The following is a 7,456-nucleotide window of genomic DNA, read 5'->3' as shown; positions in this document are numbered from 1 at the left end:
CAACAATACAGACTTTGCTTATCATGTCGGAAACATTTAAAGATTAAAGTTTAAATTTGGTTGGAAATTTCTGGGTTGTCACAGTACCTACCCGTTAAAGAAATTTCGTCCCGAAATTTGAGTGGAATGGACATGGCTGACAATAAGTATGTTTTCATGACGCATACGAGCTGAAAATTAGAGTCTTATCATCATTGAGTAATATGGATAAAACAACTCGGTTATATGAAGAGTACGAGTGAAGCTATCGCAAAAGAGTGAAATGAGTAAATGTAGATTCGTCATATCTTTTGACGTAGACAGGATTTATTTCTAGAGTTCAAGGGATTTGGAGAAAATCTTTGTAATAAGATTTGATTCTTCGGTAATCAAGAAATTAGGATCCTCTTCGGTTAAATGCGATGATCTGTCTTGATTGCTCTGTCTGAGATTTCACTATAAATCCACCCTCTTCGTTTCCTTATTTCCACAGCTCTTACTTTCTATTCTTTCTCCCTCAGCTCATACTTTAAAGCATTCATCAATATGCTTCATCCAGTTCTGATTCTTGATATACTCCTAACTTTCATATCTGTCATTCTTCTTTTTCATCTTCCGCCGGAAGAATCTATTCACTTCTACTATACTCTTAGTTTTATAGTGTTTTTAGTCTTCCCTTGTCTTTATATTGCTATATGCATCGATATATATGGTTTATAACTTCTGGGTGGTTGTTGCGTTTTATATATTCCATTATATTTCGATGTCTCTGCTTCTGTCTTTCCATAATCATTGACATCCACAGTTAATACTCTCTCCAACTTACTGTGATTTATACTCCCATTGATTTATTGAAGCTTCATGCTTTTGTTTTATCTTCCCGACTTTAAATCAAGCGAATAATGGTCCGGAATACGTAGATATAAATTTTAGAATGAACATAATTAATGTTCTAAGAAGGAAATGTAATGACACGGTCTTGACTTGTCAAATTACCAGAATACCTCGGAAAAGACCGAGTCATCAAGAAAAATATTTTCTTGATATGTTTAGAGGTTAAGTAGAATACAAGAGTCATGTAACATGGCACATGATGACGTTATGATCTTTGAATCATCACGTTCCATTTAGAAACTCAGCATGACTTACTATAATATAATTACGTTGATCAAGTGTCATTATATTATACTAACTCATGCTTCAGTTTCCAACACTACTTCAAAAACATTCCTATTTTTAATCTTGAAGGTTTCAGAATTTAGAAACTAAAATAGTTTCTTTTATGATGTAATATAGATAACGCGAAGAGATAAATGATTTCAGATAAGAATAATTATGGAAATATCTTCAGAAATATGGAGGATATTTATAATGAAAGATATGATGATATCTTAGAATTTCTAATATCAAAGGATGATGAAGAATATTATCCGCAAGGGTTTAGAGTCAGGAGCAAGGTATTTGATAATAACTTCAGCAGACACTGAATCATTTGGATTCTTTGAAGGCAGGTTTAGTCTTTGTGATTTGTTCACAGCCTCCTTCATGGTTTGCTTAATCCGTTTTCCAGTTCCAAACCTTCTCTTTTTCTGAGCTTTTCCAACACACTATTCTTTATCATCAAACTTTTGACTGTTAAGGTCGTTTATAGTTTTTGCTGCTTCATCAGCATTTTCCAAACTTCGGAGAACTAGTTCATAGTTTAGGGTGTTTTTCAGAAACATCACATTCGAAGTATGTAAGTCCGTTATATGTACACATATAACTGTTAGCGTAGACATGCTGCGAGCTTTCAAAACGCTGATTGTTAATTCCCAATGATTGGTATGTCAATTCTCGTTACAAGATGCAGATGAATAAATGATGGGGTTTTGATAAATATAATGATTTTTCGGAAAAATCAAAGATCAGTGGAGTTGTTGGTAAGTTTATTGCTAATGTGGTGGAACATAAACGGTTTCCCGGTAACAATACGAAAGGGCAACATATATATCGAGGTTATAATAAGATGTTTCAATTGAAAAGTCGAAGTTGACTTGCTGAAGCTGTAACAAAACTGGCTACTTTGAAAAGGAATCGCAAAGTTATTTTTGCTAATAAATGCTAAAGGGTCTGATATGGATACGTGTTAAATTATGACTCTGGTTTCGAGAGCTTTTCAGGTGCAAGACTGTGGTTAATATGTGGTTGGATCATCATCTCGATTGTTCATTATTTGAAGTGTCTTCAGGAATTTGAAAGGTTTGAACACATATTGTAATCGTTAATATACATATGATGTTCTAACATAGTTTTGAAGTCAAAGTATAGCTTGTGAAAGATGTAAGGATCTAAGAGTGATAATTTTGGTCATATCTCGAGTTGAATTCTGAGATTTCAAAATCAGAATATGTAATTAAATTTTGAATGAGTATGGTTATTTTGATTTCTATAAAAGAATATATATTGTTGTGAAAGTAGGGAGTATAATTGATGATTGCGGAATCAGATTCGAAGAATGTAACATATTAATTGTGAATTTATATATCTCTCGGGTATTACCTACCCGTTAAAAAAAATTTCACAATTAATATTGATAATCCTAAAAACGAACATATATTTCATAGCATTATCCCTCAAGAAAGACAAGTTTTTAGTTGCAATTGTTCTATTTACAAGTGATATTCGTTTAAATAATAAAATGTGAGGACAAAAGACAGATTCGACGATTTGAAGACGCAAACGACCAAAAAGATAAAAAGTACAAAGTACAATCAAAGTGGTTCAAATTATTGATGAGAAACGTCTCAAAATTACAATAGTACAAGACACAAAACGCAAAGTACAAAATATTAAATAGTACGCAAGGACGTTCGAAAATCCAGAACCGAGACATGAACCAACTTTCAGTGCGCGACGCAACGGACAAAAAATTACAAGTCAAATATGCATAAGAATAAAATATAATATATAATTAATTATATATATTATTATATAATATAATTTTACGCAGCCCACGTTTTGGATCTAATATGTGAGCTGGTTTCCAGACATCCACACTCGCGGTATTTTTGTGAAGGATACATCCGCACTCGCGGAGCTCTACAGTACAACGTGGGCTTATAAAAGCCATCGAATTCTGCACGAATTTGACATATCTTTTTCTTTCCTCTCTTACTCTCAACGTATATATATATATATATATATATATATATATATATATATATATATATATATATATATATATATATATATTAATTTTAATTTTAATTTTAATTTTAATAATAAGGGTATGTTAGCGAATGTTGTAAGGGTGTAAGTCAAAATTCTGTCCGTGTAACGCTACGCTATTATTAATCATTGTAAGTTATGTTCAACCTTTTTAAATTAAACTTGGCTAAGATCCCTGTGGAACGAACCCGACTTACTAAAAACTATACTACTGTACGATTAGGTACACTGCCTATAAGTGTTGTAGCAAGGTTTATGTATATCCATTCTATAAATAAATAAATAACTTGTGTAAAATTGTATCGTATTTAATAGTATTTTGTAGTAAAAATTAATACTATTTTGTATACACCTCTACGCACATCAAGTATTTTTGGCGCCGCTGTCGGGGACAGTTAAACACCAAAAGCGCAACGCTATAAAAAAATAAAAAAAAGATTTTTATTAAGTCATAATCTATTTCTGTAAAAATATACGTTTTAAATATTAAAAATACAAGAAAAAGAAAAAATATATCTATGTATTTTTAAGTTTAGTTAAATTAAAAAGTTTATATTTTTTTTATTGTGAAAAAGTTATAAAAAAAGTAATAAGTTATATTTATATTATATATATATTAAAAATAAAAAAATAAAAAAATAATAAAAAAAAACCATTGAACCTGCATAAAAATCGACCTGCACCTCATCTGAATCTGTGGTATCCGCACTCGCGATTCTTTTTGCCAGCTGGGATCCGCACTCGCGGAGCCCTCTGACAGCTACAACATCAGATTGCATTAATTATGAAATTAGGGTTAAAATTAATTATTATTAATTAAAATTAGGGTTTTAATTTAATATAATTAGTATAAGTTTAGTTTTAATTAATTTTAAGCTTTAATTAGTTTTATTAATATATAAAACTACTATTTTTATAAAATACTTAATATAAAAATAATATTTTTATAAAAATTGTATTTTTACAACTTTAAGTTTTATTTTTAAAATTTCGTACCTTTTTAATTGTTTATTCGTAATATTTATATTTTTCGCTCGTAATTAGTTATAAGTCATAGTTTTTGCCATAGTTATTTTTAATTTTTTTTAGATTTTTAAGCTTTGCCGTAAAATCCCTTAAGTGCTTTTTCTTTACACTAAGATTTAAGTGCTTTAAAATTTTGCGACGCCATTTTAAGATTTTAGTACTTTCTAAGTTATTGCCGTTTTAGATATAGAATTCCTTTTAAGCTTTAATATCTTTAGATGTAACTTTTAATTTTTAGTTTTTAGACTTTTAAGTTTCGACGCGCTACTTTCTTTTTATTATTTTTCGACGTTTTTCGACGCACTCTTTTTCTTTCTTATTTTTCGCCGATCTAGTTTTTAGGACATAGAATTTTCTATTTGTTCTCTAAAATTTCTTTAAATTTCAACGAAAAATTATTTTAAGTGGTTAAATTGATAGACATCTAAAATTTTCTGCTTCGTAGTAATAGTTGGATTTGTTAGTGGCTGAGTTGTGAGCTTCCGATTTAAAGGGTTCTGGCTCCCTGCTACATCTATTGACTATTCGAAACGTGGGCAAAAGCAGAAAAGGCTATTAATATGATAACTTATATAATTTTTATCTTTTATAACTAATAGGATATTCAGTGAATGCACGGAGCAAAACGTTCACCACCTTTTATACGTTCACCACCTGTAACTCGATCAAGATATCTAACCAATATTGTCGCCGTTAATTTTTCTTTAGAATCATCATCCAGTCGACCAAGTACTCCAATTCAAATTTCCGATAATCCATTTTTTGAACCCGACCTCACAATTGAGAACCCGGAGGATATTCAGGGACAACTCAGAGATCCTGAACCACTAATCTTTCCTCCGGAACCACCAATCATTCAAACGGAGATTGTCGAGGAACAACCCATTAAATCAGAATCCTCTAGTTATTCAGATTCAACAAATTCAATAATGGAAAATTTAGAACCTCTAAGTATGGAAGACCGAATGAGAGCTAAACGCACTGGCCAAGGTCACGCAATTACTCAACCTGACATTAATGCACCAGATTATGAAATCAAAGGACAAATCCTACACATGGTGACTAATCAATGCCAATTTAGTGGTGCGCCCAAGGAAGATCCAAATGAACATCTTCGTACCTTTAATAGGATATGTACTCTATTCAAAATAAGAGAAGTGGAGGATGAACAGATATATCTCATGTTATTTCCCTGGACTTTAAAGGGAGAAGCCAAAAATTGGTTAGAATCGTTACCTGAAGGGGCGATTGATACATGGGATGTTTTAGTTGAAAATTTTCTTAAATAATTCTTTCCGGCATCTAAAGCCGTGAGACTTCAAGGAGAAATTGTTACGTTCACACAAAAGCCAAATGAAACTTTATATGAAGCGTGGACAAGATTTGGAAAGTTATTGAGAGGATGTCCGCACCATGGTTTAGACACTTGTCAAATAGTACATATATTCTACCAAGGATGCGACATCACTACAAGAAAAGACATAGATATAGCAGCTGGTGGTTCCATTATGAAGAAAACCGCAACTGACGCTTACAAAATTATTGATAACACTGCTTCCCACTCACATGAGTGGCACCAAGAAAAAGATATCGTTAGATCATCTAAAGAGGCTAGAGCCGATTCTAGCCATGACTTAGATTCTATTTCCGCAAAGATAGATGCTGTCGAGAGACGAATGTAAAAGATGACTAAAGATATCCACTCAATACGAATTAGTTGTGAGCAGTGTGGAGGACCACATTTAACCAAAGATTGTCTCAGTATTGAACAAACAATATAACAAAGAGAGAATGTTTCATACATGAACCAAAGGCCTGAAAATAATTATCAGAATAAATTTCAACCGCCAAGACCGATCTACAATCAAAACCAGAATTATAATCGAAATGTTCCATACAACAACCAACAAGGTCCTAGCAATCAACAAGTACCTAATAATACTTACAATCAGCAAAGACCTATTTTTCAAAACAAACCACCACAAACCAATGATAAAAAGCCAAATTTAGAAGATATGATGTCGAAGCTAGTTGAATCTCAAACACAGTTTTTCACATCTCAGAAACAAACCAATGAACAAAATGCTCAAGCATTTAGAAATCAACAAGCTTCTATTCAAAATTTGGAACAAGAAGTAAGTAACCTAGCAAGATTGATAGGTGAAAGAAAGCCGGAAAGTCTACCTAGTGATACAAATGCTAACCCCCAGAATGAAACAGTTAAAGTCATTACCACAAGAAGTGGTATTACACTTAAACCACCTGAAATACTTGTAATTTCTGATGACGCTATTCCTTTTCCACAAGAACCACAGTCTGATTAAGAAAAGGAAAAAGAACCGGTAGTTGAAAAGGTTAATGAAGACAACACAATTAAGGCTAAACCTTATGTTAAACCATACCAACCACCACTTCCTTACCCGAGTAAAATGAGAAAAGAGAGACTTGAAGCCGAGCAATCCAAATTCTTGGATATGTTTAAACAAATAAATGTCAATCTTCCTTTCATTGATGTGATTTCAGGAATGCCTAGATATGCTAAATTTTTGAAAGATCTAATCACAAATAGAAAGAAAATGGAAGAACTCTCGACTGTTACTATGAATGCTAATTGTTCTGCAGTGCTATTGAATAAGATACCAGAAAAATTATCTGATCTAGGAAGTTTCACAATTCCATGTTTTCTGAGTAGTCTTAGTTCAATAGAAGCATTGGCAGATTTAGGTTCTAGTATAAATTTAATGCCGTATTTACTATACGCTAAACTAGACCTTGAAGAATTGAAACCAACACAAATAAACATACAACTAGCAGATCGATCAGTAAAATATCCTAGAGGGATAATGGAGAACATGCTAGTTAAAGTTGGTACTTTAGTATTTCCAGTAGATTTTGTTATTCTGGACATGGAAGAAGATTCTCGAGTTCCTCTCATATTAGGAAGACCATTCTTAAACACGGCTAAAGCAATAATAGACGTGTTTGGTAAGAAATTGACCCTAAGTATAAAGGACGAGAGTGTTACCTTTTCAGTTGATAGAGCAATGCAACAACCGTAATCTGCAGATGATACATGTTATTATATTCAAACTATAGATTCACATGCAGAATTGTTAGAAGAATTTCCAGAATTACAAGGAACGGGAGAATGTTCTTTAGGAGAAGGAACTGAACCAATTGATGAAACTGAAATGTTAGCTACACTTATTGCTAATGGATATGAACCAACAACAGAAGAAAT

The 7,456-nt window shown here is 32.1% G+C and overlaps 1 non-coding gene across 1 annotated transcript; it reads right to left on the bottom strand.

Annotated features, from left to right (window-relative positions):
* Positions 1 to 5,528: 5,528 nt before the first annotated feature.
* LOC139887214 (small nucleolar RNA R71) lies at positions 5,529 to 5,635 on the bottom strand. The gene has a single exon (XR_011773053.1). It is a non-coding gene; the product is annotated as a small nucleolar RNA R71 (small nucleolar RNA).
* Positions 5,636 to 7,456: the final 1,821 nt, after the last annotated feature.

Source organism: Rutidosis leptorrhynchoides, chromosome 1, assembly GCF_046630445.1.
Source record: "Rutidosis leptorrhynchoides isolate AG116_Rl617_1_P2 chromosome 1, CSIRO_AGI_Rlap_v1, whole genome shotgun sequence".
Lineage (NCBI taxonomy): Eukaryota > Viridiplantae > Streptophyta > Magnoliopsida > Asterales > Asteraceae > Rutidosis > Rutidosis leptorrhynchoides.
This window is presented reverse-complemented; position numbering and strand designations above follow the sequence as displayed.